This window comes from Gorilla gorilla, chromosome 10 (genome assembly GCF_029281585.2).
Source record: "Gorilla gorilla gorilla isolate KB3781 chromosome 10, NHGRI_mGorGor1-v2.1_pri, whole genome shotgun sequence".
Taxonomy (NCBI): Eukaryota; Metazoa; Chordata; class Mammalia; order Primates; family Hominidae; genus Gorilla; species Gorilla gorilla.
Window position 1 is genome coordinate 110,001,863 of NC_073234.2, and position 21,761 is coordinate 110,023,623.

The following is a 21,761-nucleotide window of genomic DNA, read 5'->3' on the forward strand; positions in this document are numbered from 1 at the left end:
CAACAGCATTTAAAGCCCCAAATCAATCGATCTTACTGCTTGTCAGCAAATCTCAGTTAAAAATGTTTGATGAGGGTATAAAGTTGGAACTATTACTGGGCTGCTCCTTTTGCCCTTTTATAACCCTAGCTAGCACTGCATGGGATAATTGAGAGACAGCTACACCTATCATTGTTAGATGCCTGTAAATTCCCTGAACACAAACTGAAATTACATGTGCGTGCTAGAAGAAAGCTGTCAGCCCTCCACCCTTCGTTTAATCCAGGCTTGGCACTGACCCTATACAATACACTATACGTTGCAGCTTGGTTTCAGGGTTAGGACGCAGGGAGGACAAAGGTTTCTGGTTATCTAGACTCAGTGTACACTGTGTGGATCAGGACACTGTGTTTCTGTTTGGGCGCTGACATTTACTATGTATGTGTTCTCGGGTAAACTGAGTCACCTCTACGGGCTTCCATTTCTGAATCTATAGAACAAGGAGACAGAACCAGACAATTCAGAACTAACACTGCACAACTCCATCAAGTGTAATGCAAGCTATCATTACTGTGAGACAGTACTGCATCATAAAAAGCCCAAGGGCTCTGGAAACAGACTGCTTTGGTTTCCATCTTGGCACCACTCTTAAGAGCTGTGGGACCTTGGAAAAATGACTTAGCCTCTCTGTGTCTCAGTTTCACTTCTGAAAATGGACAGAATGATTCTTCAAAGAGTTGTGAGGAATAAATGAGAAAAGGTATGTAAAGTGTTCACCTCTTCAAGTGTGACCTCCTGGCACACTGAATGATTTCAACAAATGTTTGTTACTGTTATCATTCCAATTTCATTCTAAAATGTACCTAAATTCAATTTCATTTAAAAATGTATGTAAAAACTGAAAGGGAAACAAACTCCAAAGTGTTAACAATGCTGACCTTTGCACCGTGGGGTTACGCGGGGTCATTCTTTTGTATTTTCAAGTTTTTAAAAAATAAAATGTACTACTGTTTTGGCAGAAAAGACTTTGCTTTTAAGAATGACTACTAGCCTCTTTCAATTCTTCCAGAATACTTGGCTGTTATTACTTCAGATGAAAGGCAGATCCGCCTACTGAAACGCCGTTCCTCATTGTGTTTTCTTTCCGGCACTGGAGACATTTCCACTGTCACCCCAATGCTCTGGAACAAAGGCTGAGGAAAAGCCTGAGTCCCGGACAGACGTCAAAATCTAACCCTGCACCACCTCTGCAATGAACCAGGCCTCCAGCACAACACACCAAGTTAGCTCACCTTACTCACCGGACACGGGCACAGCAACTCAGTCACCACCAGTGCGGCTTGGACACACTGTGCAGGATTCACGGAAGGCTGTCTCCCAGCACACTCTGTATTAACCTGCTAAAGCTCCAGATGGAGATGAACCAAAAAGGAAGGGTACCAACACAGAGGCACACCACCCACCCCCCAGCAAACAGAACCAGAATGTAGGGCTCCTGTGGACCCTGGAATGACAGGGACTGAGGCAGGAGTCCTCTGAGGTTCTGGAGGCCACAGAGTAGCCACAATGTGTAGGGATGCAGAGCTATCAGAACAATGTGACAGATGACAATGCCCTGCTTAGTCTCAAGGCTGAAGACAATGAACCTTTGCTTAAAGAAAGGCTGTTTGAGCCTCAGGCATTACAAGAAAAGGGTCAGATCCTTCAAATGGGCTGGCATTTCCAAGGCAACAGGTATTTCCAAGTACATGTGAGTGAAGATTTATGCATAGGTCCACAAGGACCTGCATGTTCAATATCTGAAGGCTTTTACAAGTCTTCGTGGCCTTGGTATGTAAGTCAGTATCACTGACATTTTTTATTATTAATCACTTTAGTTGAACTCTATTTCAGGTCTAGAGTCTAGGCCAACCTTGTCCAATCCACGGCCCAGCATGGCTTTGAATGCAGCCCAACACAAATTCGTAAACTTTCTTAAATCAGTATGAGATTTTTTTTTTTTTTTTTTTTTTTTTGAGACAGTCTCACTCTGTCACCCAGGTTGGAGTGCAGTGGCGCAATCTCGGCTCACTGCAACCTCCGCCTCCTGGGTTCAAGTGATTCTCCTGCCTCAGCCTCCCAAGTAGCTGGAACTAAGGCACATGCCACCACACCCAGCTAATTTTTGTATTTTTAGTGGAGATGGAGTTTCACAATGTTGGCCAGGCTGGTCTCAAACTCCTGACCTCAGGTGATCCGCCCACATCGGCCTCCCAAAGTGCTGAGATTACAGGCATGAGCCACCACGCCTGGCCAGTATGAGGTTTTTTGTTTTTTTTTTTTAAGCTCATTGGCTATCGTTAGTGTTAGTGTATTTTATGTGTGGCCCAAGACAGTTCTTCTTATTCCAGTGTAGCTCAGGGACGCCAAAAGATTGGAAACCCCTGGTCTAGGCTGCTCCTATGATATGCCACCCAGAATGTGCTAGGCTTTGCCATCGTATTAATGTCAAAATCTCAGTGGCTATAAAAGAAAGGCTTATTCCATGCAAATGCTAAAAAGTTGGCTGTGAGTCAGTGAGGGGACCCAGGTTACGGTGGGGCCTCTACCGTCTGGACGTTCTCTAAAAGACAGAGAACTCATTACACTGACCCTACCTAACTTCTAGGGGACAGGGGAGTATAATCCTATTACATGCCCACGAGGTAAAATATCATGTTAGTGACATGTGTAGTACCTTTCTTAATTGTTAAAAACTCTCTGAGTTAGGTTCTACTATTATTACTATTTTATAAACTAGTCACAGAGAAGTTAAGTAAATTGCCTGGGGGCACACAGCCAGTAACCGGCAGAGCCAGGCTGGAAATTCGGGCTGCCTGTCTCCAGTGCCTACCTGCCTAAAAATGACTGAATACTTTTACTGTGAGTCAGGCACTGTGCTAAAGATTTTTTAATGCATTCATATATTCTTCACACCAACCCTTTTATGAGAAAACCGAGACTTGTAAAAGGGTATGTTTCTTAAAGCCCATGAATAATAAATAGCTTAGGTGGGGCTCAACTCAGGTTTATGAAATATACAAGACTTAGCAAGATCTGTACCGGCTCAGCCCCAGATCCTGCGAGAACCTCTGCAATGCCCTTAACATGGTCATCCATTGCATGGATAATCTGGGCTTCGTTTAGACTACTCTGTCAGAAAATTCTCCCTCAGGCTGAACTTGAAATAATCGTGGCTGTAACTTTGTGTCCACAGCTCTGGTGTGGCTTCCTGGAGCCACATCAATCAGGTCTGATATAGTCTATGAACTCTATTCTTTTTTTTTTTTTTTTTTTTGAGACAGTCTCTCTCTGTCGCCCAGGCTGGAGTGCAGTGTCGCGATCTCCGCTCACTGCAACCTCCAATGTTCAAGTGATTCCCGTCTCAGCTTCCCGAGCAGCTGGGATTACAGGTGACTGCCACCACGCCCTGCTAATTTTTTTTTTTTTTTTTTTTTTAGAAGAGATGGGGTTTCACTATGTTGGCCAGGCTGGTCTTGAACTCCTGGCTTTAAGTGATCCACTTTGTTCCATATTCTAAAATATAAACAGTGATTTGGGCCAAATAACTTTATGAAGATTAAAAAAGCTTACTGCTTGTATTGGAACAATGCCTACGCATTTACAATCACTAAGAGAAGAGAGAGAATGAGATAAAAACAGAAGATAAAAATAAAAGATAAAGGACCTCTGGAGAAAGAAGCCCTGTCCCTAAGGGCCTAGCAAGTGAGGGGTTCATACCTGCCCATGTGGGAAAAGGCAAACAGCAGATAAGCCCTGGATCTGCCTGGAGGGAAGGGAGAGTGTCCTTCTCTGTGCTGGCTGATACAGCTGGGAGACCGATGTGGGGCTCAGCGTGGCCCCACAGTGGGGTACCTTTGTGTGTTCTCTGAGAAGAACAGGAACTTTTCTATCAGAAACAAGCGGGGTTGTGTCCTCACGCTTCCGGAGACTGGAGTTGCTCCTGTGTTCTCACGAGAGGCGGGAGATGGCGCAGGGTCTGAAACATGGGGGACGATGTGCACCCGCAACAAACTACCAACACTGGAGAGGAGCCCCTGGATGTTATCGGGCTCAGCCTAGATGAGTGAGTTTATGTGAAAATGAGAAATGACCGAGAGCTTCAAGGCAGATCACATGCTTATGATCAACATTTAAATATGATCTTGGGAGATGAGGAAGAAACCGCGACTACTATAGAAATTGATGAAGAAACATACGAAGAGATATATAAATCAAGGAAACAGAATATTCCAATGCTCTTTGTCCTGGGAGATGGTCGTGCTGGTTGCCCCTCCATTGACAGTTGGCTGAAACAATTTGTCCTGTATGGAAAATAGGAGACTTCGTACAGTAGCCTTTCTAAATGTACAAGGCATTCAAAAGAGAAACCTGCATACATTCTAATATTAAGAAATAATTCTGGGGATTCTCCCACTCCTGAAATGAATTGATTTGCAGATAATTCACAACTTCTTAAGCTAAATGGCATTTTAACTTTTCTAAAGCTCTTCAATAAATATGACCATCAAGATGCAGAGCTCTTTTTCAGGACTTGTTTTGCTCTGTTATCCTTACAGATAATTTCTGATTTTTTTTTCTTTAAATTAAAATTGGTGTTTCCTCGTAGGAAAAAAAAAAAGAAATATATAAGATACAGTGGCTGGATGCGGTGGCTCACACCTGTAATCTCAGCACTTTGGGAGGGGACATTGCTTTAGCCCAGGAGTTTGAAACCAGCCTGGGCAATATGGTGAAACCCTGTCTCTACCAAAAAAAACAAACCCAAAATTAGCCAGGCATGGTGGCATGCACTTGTAATCCTGACTACTCGGGAGGTTGAGGCAGGAGGGTCGGGAGCCTGGGAGGTGGAGGTTGCAGTGAGCATGAATCACGCCACTGCACTCCAGCCTGGCAGCCTGGACAACAGAGGGAGACCCTGTCTCTAAATAAATAAATATACATATATGAGAGATACCCCTAGCCCATCTCCCTCTTGCTATCCTGGGGTCACACTTGACATGCACTTGCAAAATGTCTAGCCAGAGTCAGTGAACAGGGAAGGTAACTGAACCACCGGATCCCAGCATCCTTGCTAACAGAGCTAACCTATACTAGAAAAATAACTCCAGAGGCTGGATAAGGCTCCTTGTTATCTGTTACTAGAAACATATTACTACCTTCATGGGACACCTACACAGAATATTCAATACCTACATTTGCTAGAAGAAAGCTGCACTTTCCCCCACTGTGTGCTGGAGAGGAAAAATCTTAAGGACCTTCATATGATATCCAGAGGGACATTTTATTAGGAGAGTGTCTTAGTACAGTGTTTGTTCTAACTTGTTTAGACAAGGAACATTTCCTTTCATAGTTCAGGTCTGACAATAGCACACTCTGAACTTTAAATAAGTGCACCGTGTACAGCACGGGAACTGAGTCAATAGTTTTGCCATAAAGGTTTTATTCCTCGCATCCCCCCTTCTTCCTCTCTTGGCATCACTGACAAAAGAAATTCTGTAGCCTCAAGAATCCTATTTCCGGCCGGGCGCAGTGGCTCACACTTGTAATCTAAGTACTTTGGGAGGCTGAGGCGGGTGGATCACTTGAGGTCAGGAGTTTGAGACCAGCCTGGCCTACATGGTGAAACCCTGTCTCTACTAAAAATGCAAAAAAATGAGCCGGGTGTGGTGGCGGGTGCCTGTAATCCCAGCTACTCAGGAGGCTGAGGCAGGAGAATCACTTGGACCCCGGAGGCAGAGGCTGCAGTAAGCCAAGATTGCGCCACTGCATTTGAGCCTGGACAACAGGCTCCATCTCAAAAAAAAAAAAAAAAAAAAAAAAAAAATTCTATTTCCTGAGAGCAGGTAAAGTAAAATCTCATTACTCTGGAATTAGGGATCATTTGGAACAGGAGCTAGAATACACATTATCTTTCATGGCCCAATCCTTTCTCCAGACACTGCAAATTAATAGTGTAAAGGAGATTAGGCAGTGTTTAAGAGTCTCAAAAACAAATTCTTCAAGCATCCTCAAACACTCACAAACACCTGATACTGTAATTAGAAATAATTATCTTCGGCCAGGCGCGGTGGCTCATGCCTGTAATTCCAACACTCTGGGAGGCTGAGGTGGGCAGATCACCTGAGCTCAGGAGTTCGAGACTAGCCTGGCCAACATGGCGAAACCCCGTCTCTAATAAAAATAGAAAAATTAGTCAGGCATGGTGGCAGGTGCCTGTAATCCCAGCTAATCGAAAGGCTGCCGCAGGAGAATCGCTTGAACCTGGGAGGTGGAGGTTACAGTGAGCAGAGATTGCACCACTGCGCTCCAGCCTGGGAGACAGAGCAAGACTCTGTCTCAAAAGAAAAGAAAAAACAAAAAGAGCCAGGCATGGTGGCGGGTGCCTGTAATCCCAGCTACTCAGGAGGCTGAGGCAGGAGAATCACTTGGACCCTGGAGGCAGAGGTTGCAGTGAGCCAAGACTGTGCCACTGCATTCAAGCCTGGACAACAGGCTCCATCTAAAAAAAAAAAAAAAAGAAGAAGAAGAAGAAGAAGAAGAAGAAGAAGAATTCTATTTCCTGAGAGCAGGTAAAGTAAAATCTCGTCACTCTAGAATTAGGGATCATTTGGAACAGGAGCTAGAATACACATATCTTTCATGGCCCAATCCTTTCTCCAGACACTGCAAATTAATAGTGTAAAGGAGATTAGGCAGTGTTTAAGATTCTGAAAAACAAATTCTTCAAGCATCCTCAAGCACTCACAAACACTTGGTACTGTAATTAGAAATAATTATCTTCTCATTAAGCCTCTACCAGGAAACAGTGGTAATCTCCTTTGAGTTACATGCACTTAAAAAATGTATCTTTCTTCAAAACAGCTTATAAATCACACTTCCAATAAATACAAACTAATTCTTTACAAAATTAGTCTGACCTGGTAAAGATTTCTACGTACTAAATCTACGTAAGAATTAAAGGGGGAGAAAGGCCAGATTCAGCAAGAATGTCCCTTGAAAAGTAGAAGGGAAGGCTACAGTGATGAAAATAGACTAACTTTACATGAGCACCAATTGCAAGGCAAGGACAGCCACAGTCCCTGGGGAGGAAACTGTGGAGGGATGTGAGGCAACACCCAAAAAAGGCAACTTCTAAGAGGAGCAGGGAGTCTCTGGGGACCCTGTGTACCTTGAAAACGAGCAAGTTTGGGAAAGGGAAGTGTACATTTATTTAATATCTGCCCCTTACCTCTCCAGGCCTGGGAACTAAGAACCATGCCTTTTAAATTTAAATATATATATATATATTTATATATACACACACACACACACACACACACACACAGAGTGAGAGAGAGAGAGGTCTCTCACTCTGTCACCCAGGCTGGAGTGCAGTGATGCCATCACTAGCTCACTGCAACCTTGAACTCCTGGGCTCAAGTTATCCTCTCGCCTTAACCTCCCAAAGCGTTGGGATCACAGGCATGAGCCACCGTGTCTGGCAGAACCAGGCCTAATTTTAGGACTAAACACAGAACAAATGTCCACTGAAGCTTTTAGTTCCTAACTCAGAAGGAGAGAAGCGGTGAGCAAGAGCTGCTAGGCACTAAACTTAAGGTCTTTTGGGGGCAGTTCTGGAAAATTTCCCATCCATGCTTGTTCATTCCCATAGGTTTCTGGCAGTGTCTGTCAGTAAAACCTCCCCAGGAAGAGGGGAAGCCAGCAAGGAAGGGGATGTGGCAATATCGAGTTTACTCTGGGAGAGCCGCCCCCAGGAAAAACGAGTCTCCAAGGCCCTTAGTCAGAGAGCAAAGAGGCCAAGCCTGGGAGCAGAGGGTCTGCCTACTGCCCTGCCCTGGCAGCCCAGTCTTCTACATTTCCCATCACATTCATTCACCACCTCACTTACCCCTAAAACACACACGGTGGGCCTTCTTAGAAGGGACCTGTACTTAGTGTAAGTTTCTAAACGATAGTTACAAATCCAGCACCTGTCTTGCAGAGTCTTTCGGCATCTCCAGCCTGAACGAATTCTATCAGGCCATGCTGTGTTCATTATAGGCACCCTGCACAAAAGGGAAAGTAACTTGTCTCCTGAAGTATAGCTTCCTAGATAAATAAGTGAATATAACAAGGGTGTGCAGTGTTATCTATCAGATAACAATAATTGTTTCCCTTTTTGCCTCGGATGCTAGGAAATTCAGAATCAAACTTAGAGTAACTGTTAAATCTGGTGATCAGCCTATATGTTTTCCCCTTCTTTTTCGACTTTTGGATATTAGCACTACTCTAACTATATTTTCCATGTGTCTTATCATAATCATAATCTTACTGGAAAGAGGTGGGTATACTTTAACCTGCTTATTAAGAGGCTAGGTATGTCATCTTGCCCAAAGATGAACACTATACCAGCATTCCTATGTTTAATAGGGGGTATGTGGTCAAACATACCCAGCTCATGAACCTGCACCGCGACTTCCCCATCCCCATTCCTAGGGCATCCAGAGAAAGCCACATAATGGTCACAACTCGGCTCATGTCCTTTGAAAAGTTGCTATGTAAGACTAAGCCGGGAAATAGCGTTTGGTACTGGAGCCCCAAAGTGCATTCCCAAAGCATATGCAAGCCTCATAATTAAATTTTTCTCTGAGGGTGAGGGTTTCATTTATTTTTGGTAGTATAACAAATACTGGAGGGAAAAACATGTACTGGATGATTTGCAGTATAGAATTTTCTTATAAATGGATCAGAATACTACTAGCTATCAGACAAGGCTTAGAAATAAGTAGCTATTCAAGAGAAGAAGAAAAACTGATCAACAGTCATTTCTTCCCCTTTTGCAATGCTGAAGCTAATTTTGCACAGTTTTATTTTTTCTAATATATGCCAGCAGTATTATCACCAAATGGCAATTAGAACTAAAAAGCTGCCTTTAGTTGTATCAAAGTAATATAGCATTTCCACTTAAAGAAAAAAAAATGTCCATGAAAAGTACATTCAATCGATATTTTGGTACAGTATTTCTGGCATAGAAAAACAGCCTTACTTTGAAGTTGTGCTCTGCCTTCAGATGAGGCCATCAACATAAAAACTGATTTCCTTGGGTTGAATAAAATCATCTTTTCAAAAGATAAATCAGATTATACCCTGTTCTTTCCCAAAGATCTTTAATGTTCCCTAAAGTGTGAAATACTTAACAAAGAATTTAAGGCTCTGTTGATCAGGGTCCTATCCTAGTCATTTTCCAGCAGGTCCATCCATCCTGATGTTTTGAGTACATCTATGTATAGCCCCTAGGGTAAGGCTGGACCTTTATATACACTCTCCTTTAATCCTCATATCTCCATGTCATTAGCTCTGCCTTGCAGATTTGAAAGGGGGAGGCATCAAATAAGTTATGGTGACAGCTAAGAAGACACAGAGCCAGGATTTGTACTAATGTCTAGTTCTTAACCTCCATCTTATTCCATGTGTGTGACGAGCCAGTCACACCTGAACACTGCATGCACTTTGCTATTTCTATGTCTGTTCCTCACCCTAGCATGGTCTCCTTCCCAATTCACCTTTCAAGGACCAAGTCAGACAATGTCTCTTCCACAGAGGTTCTCCCACCCCCACGCCCAGCTAGGATTGACTGCTTCCTTTGTGCTTCCCCCCATTTGCACCGATTCCTCATACAGTGCTTATTCTTCCAAGTATGACAGGTATTTGAATAACACATTTGTTCCTCCAACATTTGGATGCCTCCTTGGAGAGAAGGATCATCTATCATCTACTAGGCCACCTGTGTCTGCTCCACACTCTTTCCTCAATAGGACCTTAGTGCTTATTAAGTGAATCAGTTGTTGACTAGCAGCCAACTAGGGCAGCCAGTTGTTTAGGGACAAGTGGCTGCCCTAGTTGTTTACATTTGCTCAGCTGTTTGCAATGAGATCAAGAAGAACCTGCAACTGAGGTTGTGCTGGGTTGCTTTCAAAACAGACCGAACCATCAATGGTTCATGGCTTGTGACACATGTGAGAGGTCAAATAGGAAACTGATGTTTCATGGCTCTTCACTGCTCCAAGCAGAATATAGGTAATCAATTACCAAATGATAAATATTGCCAGGCATGGTGGCTCATGCCTATAATCCCAGCACTTTGGGAGGCAGAGGCAGGAGGATCACTGGAGCCCAGGAGTTTGAGACCAGCCTGGGCAACACAGTAAGTCCCTGTCTCTATTAAAATATATATATATATAAAAAAAAATTAGCCAGGCCTGCTGGTGTGCCTGTAGTCACAGCTACTCAGGAGGCTGAGGTGGGAGGACTGATTGAGCCCAGGAGTTTGAGGCTGCAGTGAACTATGATTGCTCCTTTGCACTCCAGCCTGGGTGACAAAGCCAGACTCTGTCTCTAAGAAAGAAAAAGAAAAAAAAATTAAGATCTCCCACATACAGAATATGCAGGTATGATCCTTTCCTCCCTAAGGGACCTTTTCCCTGTAGGGACCATCGTAATTGTGGCAGACAACTCAGATGCCTCCTCCTTTGGACACACCCATATGTTCTGACTCAATCCATTATTTGTGATGGCTTAAGGAAGCAGTCTTAAATAATTTCTCAGGCCAGGTGCAGCAGCTCACGCCTGTAATCCCAGCACTCTGGGAGGCTGAGGCAGGTGGATCACCTGAGGTCAGGAGTTCAAGACCAGCCTGGTCCAATATGGCAAAACTCCATCTCTACTAAAAATACAAAAACTAGCCGGGAATGGTGGTGCATGTCTATAATCCCAGCTACTCAGTGGGGCCGAGGCAGGAGAATCGCTTGAACCTGGGAGGCGGAGGTTGCAGTGAGCCAAGATCACGCCATTGTACTCCAGCCTGGACAACAGAGAGAGACTCTGTCTCAAAAAAATAAATAAATAAATAATAAAAATAATTTCTCTAATGCACCAGCAAGGTTCTGAAATGTAGTTTCTTGTCACTTAGGAAATCACAATTTGATAGAACATGAACACAGAAATGAAGGAATTCTTTTACCCTCCAAAGTCCAAGAAGGCAACGACTTGTTTAAAGGACACAAGCAGGCCTCAAGAAGAATGGCTCAAGAGAGGACAGAATCTTGCCAGGATCATTCAAGTTTATCAGAAAAGAGAAGCCACCAGTTACTAAAGACTTATCAGCATCAATTTCCTAAATGTTTCCGGTACCTTATTTTATTTTTCCTTTCAAGAATCTGATATTAGAATTAAAACTCCCATCTTCTCAGAAAAGTGACTTACTAGGACTCAAAGCTAATAAGTGGCAGAGCCATGTGATTCCAGCCCAGGTGCACCTGGCTCCAGGAATATCCTACCTTTTCTTGAGCTCTTTCTGTGTACGCCAAACCATTTATCATACATATACCTGTTTCCTATAACCCCTAAAACCCCTCAAATCTACTTAGTTTACTCAAATCATTGTGCTACCATTAAATACTGCAAATGTGAAAAATATGTACGATAGAGAAACAGAAGAGCAAAAACAGACTCCTTTAGACTCCTTGGTGCCACGAGGCAATTACTGGAGATGTTCTCAATTTGGCATTCATAAGTTCTCAATTTTGGCATTCATAAGTAGGAGAAGAAACAACCTTAAATCCCAAGATACCTTGCATAATAAAAAAAATGTGGGTTACTTCTGTTTTACCCACTACCAAAGATCCTCAAGGCCAGCTTATACATAAACTCCCTCTTTGGCTAAAGCTCCAGCAGGTTCTACAGTCATTAAATGCTCTGCCGCCAATAAGAGGAGGCTTTCTTCTCCCACAGCCACAGACGTTTAAAGGCTCCAGAGATTCGTGTTTCAGGCAGAGAACAGTCCTCCTCTAAGATCATACTGTTTTGTGATCTGGGATAAAAGAAACGACAAAGAAATAAAACAAATGGTGGGCTGTGATTTTAAACACTGTATCATGACCCTTCTTAGAACCTAAGTCTATATTTGGGTTGGCTGTATTTCCAAAACACAGGCAACAGACTTCCAGGACCCACTCACAACACTCGCAGCAACCAGGTAGCTCAGACCTCATGGGAAAGCTCTGATTCCAGAGCCATGTATCCTAAATAAAGGTTTGCTTCCAGGGTGGTAGCATAAGTTAGTGGTTAAAGGCACAGATTTCAGAGCCAGACTGCCTAGGTTCAGCACTGCCATGTGAATTGCCTCATCTTGGGAAAGTTACTTTCTCTATGCCTTGATTTTCTCATCTGTAAAATGAGGATGGCAGTATCTACTAGTTCACAGTGTGACTGTGAGGATTACAGGAATTCATGATAGGGTCTTGTACAGAGTAAGTGCTATAAGTGTTGGCCATGGTTTATTAAACCTAACATACTCCAGATAGGTGGGTTCTTCAGAAGACTCCAGAGCCAAGAACAGTGATGCTGCTGTCACCATCATTAACTTTCAACAGAAGCCAGTCATTGTCCCCGCTGCCCCCACATGCACGGAGTATTTGTGTGTACACAAACTGCTGCTTATCTATGCATCTTGCAGCAGAAAGGAGGGTGGAGAGTGGAGAACAGGGTCTCAAATTCATACCAGAAGGCCCCTTAAGAATCAAGTTTCAATGAACCTGAACAGGAAAGATAATTTTTAAAAGATACCCCCCCCGCCCCCCCCCACACACACAAGCCTAAGATACTGCTTTACAGAGTCTTACCTAGTATTTAATTTGACTTGTATAAAGGTACTTTATGTAAAATGACTAAACTTTACATTCTCAACAGCCAGCTCTTAATGCTTTTATAATTGTCATGAGTTTTCTATGTTGCTATTTTCAGTAAAACTAGGACTCTGAAGTTAAGACCCTAAAGACAGATGTCTAACATTTTCCACCTCCAAGTCTTTAAGCAAAACAAGAGAAAATCGTATTAGAAAGACATATCTAATGATTATAACTTGCTACTTCCTCTATAAAACCTCCTTAACCTACTTTTTGAGAGTATTATGGCATGACCAGGCACAGTGGCATGTGCCTGTAGCCCCAGCTATGCAGGAAGCTGAGCCAGGAGGATCGTTTGAGCCCAAGAGTTGGAGGCCAGCCTGGGTAACACAGCAAGACGCCATCTCTAAAAAAAGGAGTGGTGGTGGGGGAAGAGAGAGAGAGGGAGAGAGAGAAAATGAATGAATATGAATTATGCTTGGAAGCTTGTTTTTACAGATATTATGTTGGGGGTTTGGGGACTGGGTTATACTTAATTCCATGACCTTAGGGGTAAACAGCATAATTATTTTATTGATGTTCTCTCTCCTTCATCTCTTCTTTAAAACTGTCACCAAATTCTGGTTTTTTTTTTTTTTTTTTGGCTTGGTAGTTTCTCTCCAGATTGTCCCTTCCTTGCTATCCTCAGGGCCATCTATCTTAACCCACATCCTCATTTCCTATCTCACCTATAGCAAGGGCAACAGTTTAACTGGGTTTCCTTGTTTTCAGTGTTCTATTCCTTCCATCTAGTCTATAGGAAGTCATTACACTGATCTTCTAAACTCCCACTTCCATCACACTAAAACACTCCTTAAGATGTTCAATGATTCTTCCTTTAATAAAGAGATTGGATTCCTCCCCTTGCTGGTACTTAAGCCCTGAGTAATTTTTCCTATTCAACTTCCAATGTCTTCCTCCTTCCTTCACCATCCACCAAGTGGATCTCAGCGCTGTGGTACATGAACATATTTCTGGACTTTCTGTTTCACCTCCACACTTACACCATTCCCTTCCGGACACAGCATCTCAAGGCCTCTGTCATATCCAAATCCTACCATTCCTTCAAAATCTCTTCCATGAGGCCTTTCCAAAGGACTTCTTCTCCTTCCTGATCCATTTTGGCTCTTATGTATACTGTTAGGTGGGTCCCTCTTTGTTTTATCATCTTTGCTGGGTTTTTTACTAGTTACTGAAAGCATTCACTTTCTCAGGTACCATACAACACTCAGCACAGAACGCGCAGTATCACTGAGCAGCAAATACCTATATATGAACCCAATTTCTCTATGTCATAACCCAGTATATTACAAATTCTGAATGAGACATCCAAGAAAGAAATACATGTTTACCAATATATACATACTTACGTATGTGCACATATACATGCACACACCTAATTAAAACACAAGTTTTGTAAAATACTACTTATCTTTACTACACACAATGTAACTGTATTTACAGTTACCTAATTTTCTGGACAACTGGATATTAGAAATTATAATTACCTTTGTTAATTTTATTATGTAGAAAAAGTCCTTGTTTGCAGATACATATTAGAAACAAAGTGCCCTGGCCGGGCGCGGTGGCTCATGACTGTAATCCCAACACTCTGGGAGGCTGAGGCGGGCAGATCACTTGAGGCCAGGCATTCGAGACCAGCCTGGCCAACATGGTGAAAGCCCATCTCTACCAAAAATACAAAAATTAGCTGGGCATGATGGTAGATGCCTGTAATCCCAGCTACTCAGGGGGGTGCTGAGGCATGAGAATCACTTGAACCTGGGAGGCAGAGATTGCAGTGATCCGAGATCATGCCATTACACTCACTACACTCCAGCCTGGGCAACAGAGTGAGGCTGTGTCTCAAAAAACAAAAAAGAAGGCTGGGTGCAGTGACTCATTCCTGTAATCCCAACATTGTGGGGGGCCGAGGTGGGTGGATCACATGAGGTCAGGAGTTTGAGACCAGCCGGGCCAACCCTATCTCTACTAAAAAATTGGCTGAGCATGGTGGTGCACACCTGTAATGCCAGCTAATTGGGGAGGTTGAGACAGGAGAATTGCTTGAACCCGGGAGGCAGAGGTTGCAGTGAACCAAGATTATGCCACTGCACTCCAGCCTGGGTGAGAGAGTGAGACCCGGTCTCAAAAAAAAAAAAAAAAAAAAAAAGAGAAGAAAAAAGAAAGGGACCTGATGTCTGTATATCACTTACTTTTAACAGGTTACAAACCCACACAAAGAAAATAAGAACATTTTAAATTGTTGAATCTCAGTAAGGTAGATGAGTATTTGCTGTGATGTTCCTTCTGCTTTTCCATATAAGAATATAAAGTGATAGTTGTTACTCATCAAATTTATTTCATGACCATAATCCTGTTTGAAAAACAGTGTGTTATAATTAGAAAAAAGACAAGCCACTTGTCCCTGTGTTTGTTAATCATACTTAAGGAAAGCTCTAACATTCTGAAGAACGTTCTGTGGTTACTTCCTGGCCAATAAAGGATTTAATGTTCCATTGCTGAGTCTACTAATCTATCCTTCAAAATCCTTTCTACAAAACTTCTGTGAATCATTACAACCTTAGCAGAAAGGTATAAGATTAGGGATTGGTTTTTTACTTGCAGAGATCACAGACTCAGAACTTACCCTAAGACCTCGCATACTGAGAACAATCCTTGTGGTTTTCACAGGGCTTTAAAATAACTAAATCTAGGAACATCAAAAGTTTAAGACAGTGTGCTAAAACTGAAAGTGCCATAGCAAACATGTGCACTGGTTACATTTTCCCCTTCCTTTTCCTTTAAGAATAGGTTTTAATAAAAGACGAAGTTCCATGAACAGTCAGTAACATCTCATTTAATTGACACTAAGGGAAGTATTCTAGATGAGTGAATGAAATTTGTAGATAACTGAAACTCCAAGTCTTGCTAATTAGAGATTTCTAGATTTTCTTCTTTAATTTCTTTTAGAGACAAGGTCTTGCTCTGTTGCCCAGGCTGGCTTCCAACTCCTGGGCTCAAGTGATCTTCCTCAGCATCCCAAGTAACTGAGGCTACAGGCGTGCACCATCACGCCCAGGTGGATTTCTAAGTTTGAATTGTGACACAGCAACAGTGACCTCAAGAAGACAACTGAACTAGATCACTCGGGGGACCTGGGATCCAATTAACCTTAGGTCCTTGTGAAGAAGCAAGGTGGCTGAACTCTGCAAACTCTAAGGGCCTTGCAGCTCTTATATGCAGCAGTTCTGTTACTATTAGGTCTGTTGCAGGGCTGGCACCCTGCAAGCAAAATGCCAATGGTCTTGTTCATAAAATTATTAGCACAGACCAACTGACACAAACTGAGTATTACTCTTTATAATGAATCTTATTTTTTATTTTTTTGAGACAGAGTCTTGCTCTGTCACCCAGGCTGGAGTGCAGTGGCACAATCTCGGTTCACCGCAACCTCTGCCTCCCAGGCTCAAACAATTCTCATGCCTCAGCTTCCCGAGTACCTGGGATTACAGACGTGCACCACCATGCCTGGCTAATTTTTTTATTTTTAGTAGAGATGGGGTTTTGCCATCTTGTATTTTAGTACAGACGGGGTTTTGCCATCTTGGCCAGGGTGGTCTTGAACTCCTGGCCTCATGTGATCTGTCTGCCTTGGTCTCCCAAAATGCTGGTATTATGGGCATGAGCCATCCCTTTATAATGAATCTTATTTACCAAAATAAAATTTAATAAGCAACAAGTCGTTAAAAACCATATGCAACAAAAGGAATGAAAAACTGTTCAACATACAACCCAGACAAATCTCACGTGTGTAATACTTAATGAAAGAAGCCACACACAAAAATGTGATGGTGTATGATTAGCGTGCTACGGAGGTGAGAAGAGTGGTTACCCTTTGCGGGGAAGTAGGGGTACGGAGAATGATTCACCAGTAGGTGGCACCAGGGAGCACTGGGGCGCTAACAACATTGATCCAGGTGGCAGTCACTCAGGACATATACATAGGTAAAAATTATCCAACTGTACATTTAAGATGTATACACTTTACTGTAAGTGAAACCTCAAAAAAGTAACAAGATGCAAAAAACCTTAGATAACAAAAATGCAGGAGCTGTCAAAACTATTATCTTTATAGTACCTGTAACATTACAAATGCACAATGAATAAATGTTAACATACAGTATTGCTCAATTCTAGCAAGAAAAAAAAAAACCCTTAAATTTCATTAGCATGTCAACCTGTAATGCATTTTGTCAGCTCTTTAACATTTTTAAAGTTTCCCAAACTTTCATGACACTGTCTCATAAATATTTGTTTTTAGAATACAAAAGAGCCAATGAAAAAGAGCAGAAATCCACATGTGTACTACTAGCAAGGCATTAATATCTGTGGTTTAACTGAATACATCAGATTTAGACACAAAAATATGCAATTTAGAATTCTACAAAATGCAGCAAAATCCTAATACCATGTTGATCCAGATTGCTAATGCCTTGTTTTATTACATAATAGTCATTTAGAAAGCCAATGTTTCTCAATGAGGCTGAATTTAACTAAAAGCACACAAAGTACAATTAGGGCTTGCTTACTTAGACCAAATTGTTTTTATGATAGCTAATGGAACTGATTAATTTAGGTTGCAAACCAAGCCCCCTAAAATACAGAATTGCTACTTGAAAATGTTTTTCTGGGCATCTTTTGTGAACTAAGTCCTGTGTTGAAAGAACTGGAGTCAGAGAAATATGATAAGCTCTGCCCTAAGAGGTCACTCTTGGGGCAGGGAGGCGTACAGAATTTAAAAATGTAACAAGGCCAGGCACAGTGGCTCACGCCTGTAATCCCAGCACTCTGGGGACCAAGGCAGGAGGATTACTTGAACCCAGCAGTTTGAGACCAGCTAGGGCACAATAGTGAGACCCCATCTCTACCAAAAAAAAAAAAAATGCTGCCTGTGGTAGTGTCTGTGGTCCCAGCTACTTGAGAGGTTGAGGTGGGAGGATTTCTTGAGCCTAAGAGGTCAAGTCTGCAGTGGGCCATGATTGTGCCATTGCACTTCAGCCTAAGTGACAGAGTGAGACTTCATCTCAAAAAAAAAAAAAAAAAAAGAAGTAATAAGTACTATAGGAACCAAGGGGAGGAAATAAGCAGGGGGCTTCAATGAGAAGCTTCTGAGAAGGTGATAATTGACTTAGAGGTAGCTCAAAAATCTGCTGAGAGCCTAGCAAGGAGCACATTGTATCTGCAGAAGGAAAAACTAGAATATGTATTTAGGAAACTAAAAGTTGGAGTGTCTAAAATTGAGAATGGCTAAATGGGTCATTCTAAATCAAGGCATGATTGAGGGCTGGGGTGAAAAAGAGGTGTACGGCAAGCATTCCTAAAGGGAGGCGGCACAAGGCTCAGAAGAACACAGACAACCTGCAACAGGCTCTGCAAACCATGCTAGGCTCGACACCTGACCATGCAGACAAGGGGAAGCCAGGAATTTTAAAGCAGGTGGTGTTTTTATAATCATGAAAATAAAATACTGAGACATAGAGAATTTCGAATATCAAAAAGAAAAGGAGGCTTATTTTAAATACAGATACTGTTTAGGTTCTTATTAATTTTTTAAAAATACAGCACTGTGACTATACTACACAGAGGGATTTTGGATTTAGTTCAGGTCACATAAGAATGGTTCATTCATGAATCTGTGTAATTGGTCATGACATGCGTATACACTTGTTGCATACCAACATTAAGTAAGTATCTATCTGGGATGCTGGGATCATGTAATTTGGACTTTTTCTTTTTTTAAGCATCATTTGAAGCTAAGGATAGCTGAGTTCTTACCTAAAAGAACACTGTCCATCACATATGGAAAATCAGGCATTTTGCCTCATAAATACACAATTCATAATTTATTCCATCTCCACTCATCTCTCTTCTACAGGCTCAGTACTATTCAAACTCCAATTATTATCACAGCCTTGGTACTTTCCATCGGGGGCTAAATAAAGAAGAGCAAAGTTTTCACCTATGATGAACAAAATGGCAGGACTTAAAGATGACTTTCCTGAAGAGTGCAATGCCTTCTGTCTTTTATTTATGGACTGAAAAGAGAAATTCCTCAATGTACACGGCAAATCACATTCCCCTCACTCTAAGCCATACTTACGGAAGACATCCCAGATTCTCCTGAATGCAGGAAAGTACCATGATTACACCAATCTACTCCGTCGAACCAGGTACTAACTATGACTAAAATTATATGTGGAAAAAAAATCCAAATGAGATTAGTAACAGAAAACAAACAAACAAACAAAAAAACAAGTATGTGTGTAGGGGGGTGGATAGAAGGCAGTCTTGAAAGCGTCAATGCTAGACGCTTTTTTTCTCTTTACTGGGAATTGCAATCAACCAAACCATGGGTCTGTACCTGACCTAGAGCCTTTAACAATGCGACAAGACTGTGAGAACTCTCACTCAGGGACACCTGCTCTTAGCCTATTATGGAACTACTGCCTGTGTGCAGAAGTATCATTTGGAAACATGAATTTTATGCTCAAAGGGTAAAATGCCCAAGAGGCTTTACTCATGCCAAGTTCCCTAAGAAACTTGGGGCTTCTTTTTGCCTTGGGAAAGGAGGTGAACTTTTTTCTTATTCTTTTTTTTTTTTTTTTTTTGGGACAATCTTGCTCTGTCACCCAGGCTGGAGTGCAGTGGGGTGATCTCAGCTCACTGCAACCTCTGCCTCCCAGGTTCAAGTGATTCTCCTGTCTCAGCCTCCTGAGTATGTGGGACTACAGGTGCACACCACCATGCCTGGCTAATTTTTGTATTTTTAGTAGAGACGGGTATCGGGGGAACCAGCCCCAATATTTCAGTGTAGGTTCTATTTTCCCTAAGTGTCGGCCGGTCTGAGAAATAAAGAGAAAGAGTACAAAGAGAGGAATTTTACAGCTGGGCCTCTGGGGGTGACATCACATATTGGTAGGACCATGATGACCCCGAGCCGCAAAACCAGCAAGTTTTTATTAGGGATTTTAAAAGGGGAGGGGGTGTACGAACAGGGTGTAGGTCACAAAGATCACATGCTTCAAAGGGCAATAAAGATCACAAGACAAAGGCAAAATTAGAATTACTGATGAGGGTCTATGTCCTGCTGTGCACGTACTGTCTTGATAAACATCTTAACAGGAAACAGGTGAGAGCAGAGAACTGGTCTGACCAAAATTTACCAGGCTGGAATTTCCCAATCCTAGTAAGCCTGAGGGTACTGCAGGAGACCAAGGTGTATTTCAGTCCTTATCTCAACTGCATAAGACAGACACTCCCAGAGTGGCCGTTTACAGACCTCCCCCCAGGAATGCATTCCTTCCCCACGGTATTCCTTGCTGGGAAAATAATTCAGCAATATCCTCTTACTTGCACATCCATTTATAGGCTCTCTGCAAGAAGAAAACTATGGCTCTATTCTGCCTGACCCCGCAGGCAGTCAGACCTTATGGTTATCTTCCCTTATTCCCTGAAAATCACTGTTATTCTGTTCTTTTTCAAGGTGCACTGATTTCATACTGTTCAAACACATGTTTTACAATCTATTGTACAATAGTGGTCCTGAGGTGACATACATTCTCAGCTTATGAAGATAACGGGATTAAGAGATTAAAGTAAAGACAGGCATAAGAAATTATAAGAGTATTATTAGAGAAGTGATAAATGTCCATGAAACCCTCACAATTTATGTTCAGAGATTGCAGTAAAGACAGGCATAAGAAATTATAAAAGTATTAATTTTGGGAACTTATAAATGTCCATGAAATCTTCAAAATTTATGTTCTGCCATGGTTCCAGGCGGTCCCTCCATTCGGGGTCCCTGACTTCCCGCAACAGATGGGGTTTCACCATGTTGGCCAGGATGGTCTTGAACTGCTGACCTCAAGTGATCTGCCCACCTCAGCCTCCCAAAGTGCTGGGATTACAGGCATGAGCCACCGTGCCCAGCCTGAAAGAAGGTGAACTTAATTAGATGCCAAGGATTGCTAACTACGTAACAGTATTTACAATGTGGTAAACTTGATTAACCTGACCCAGTCCACCTACCTTAATCAGCATTTCGAAATGTTAGGGGACCATCTGTTCATGAACTGAGAACATTATGAAGTCTCTCATTCAACTCAGGATATCACCCTGAACTTGATGAACTAAAATTTATTTGATTTCTATACTTTAATGACTCTGATGTCATTCATTGCTTTCAATGTTATGACTGCTGTTTTAATAAGGCCATTGTAAATATACTGTAAGTACCACAATCTCTGTGTCAGAGAAACACTTTGCTTGATTGCTTTTCTTCCTGGATAAACATGTAGTGAACAATCAGTGAATATATACTTCATATTATAGGATTGACTCAAAGAGTTCCATAATATCTAATCAGAGGCAAGGGTATGTTTATTAAGGGACACATCCTTCAAAGGAATCAAACTTTATATATAAACAGAGGTAAAGTGACAAGCGTAATTAGACAAGAATTAAAAGACAAACAGATTTGGGTAACATCATTTATTTTCCACTTAAATAGCATCTTTCATTAAAAATGTCAATAAATCTTTCCAACTGTTCTTGTTCCCACCTAGGATATGATGATCTGAAAGTCTTACACATCTGTTGTAAATTTCACACTCCATAACTGACAGCTATTCAGTCTTTGGGACTCATCACTCAATCTCCCCTCTCCCTTGCCTCCCACATACTCTAACATCAGACCCTTTTGCTCCCTCCAACACCTGACACCTGCCTGGTCTAGGTCTGTTACACTGCACACCTGGACCACACAACAATCTAACTCCTCTATCTCCAGGTTGATCCTCTCAGTGGTCACCACCGTAGACTGGCTACAGGATGAGGTTTAAACTCCTGAAGCCGGAAGCCAAAGTCCTCATTATCTTGACTCAAACCTGTCTCTGTCCAGATCCTGTACTCTCAGCCTCTTAGCTGGACCACATAGTTGGATCCAGGTGAACTCTGGAGAGCAGAGCATGCCAAGGT

General features: G+C 42.2%; 1 protein-coding gene and 1 pseudogene across 2 annotated transcripts in view; one reads left to right on the forward strand and one right to left on the reverse strand.

The window, feature by feature from the left end:
• TMCC3 (transmembrane and coiled-coil domain family 3) overlaps positions 1-21,761 on the reverse strand; it is a 305,754-nt gene that overhangs the window by 19,682 nt on the left and 264,311 nt on the right. The window lies entirely within an intron of this gene.
• LOC101148137 (U6 snRNA-associated Sm-like protein LSm3) lies at positions 4,005-4,311 on the forward strand (annotated as a pseudogene).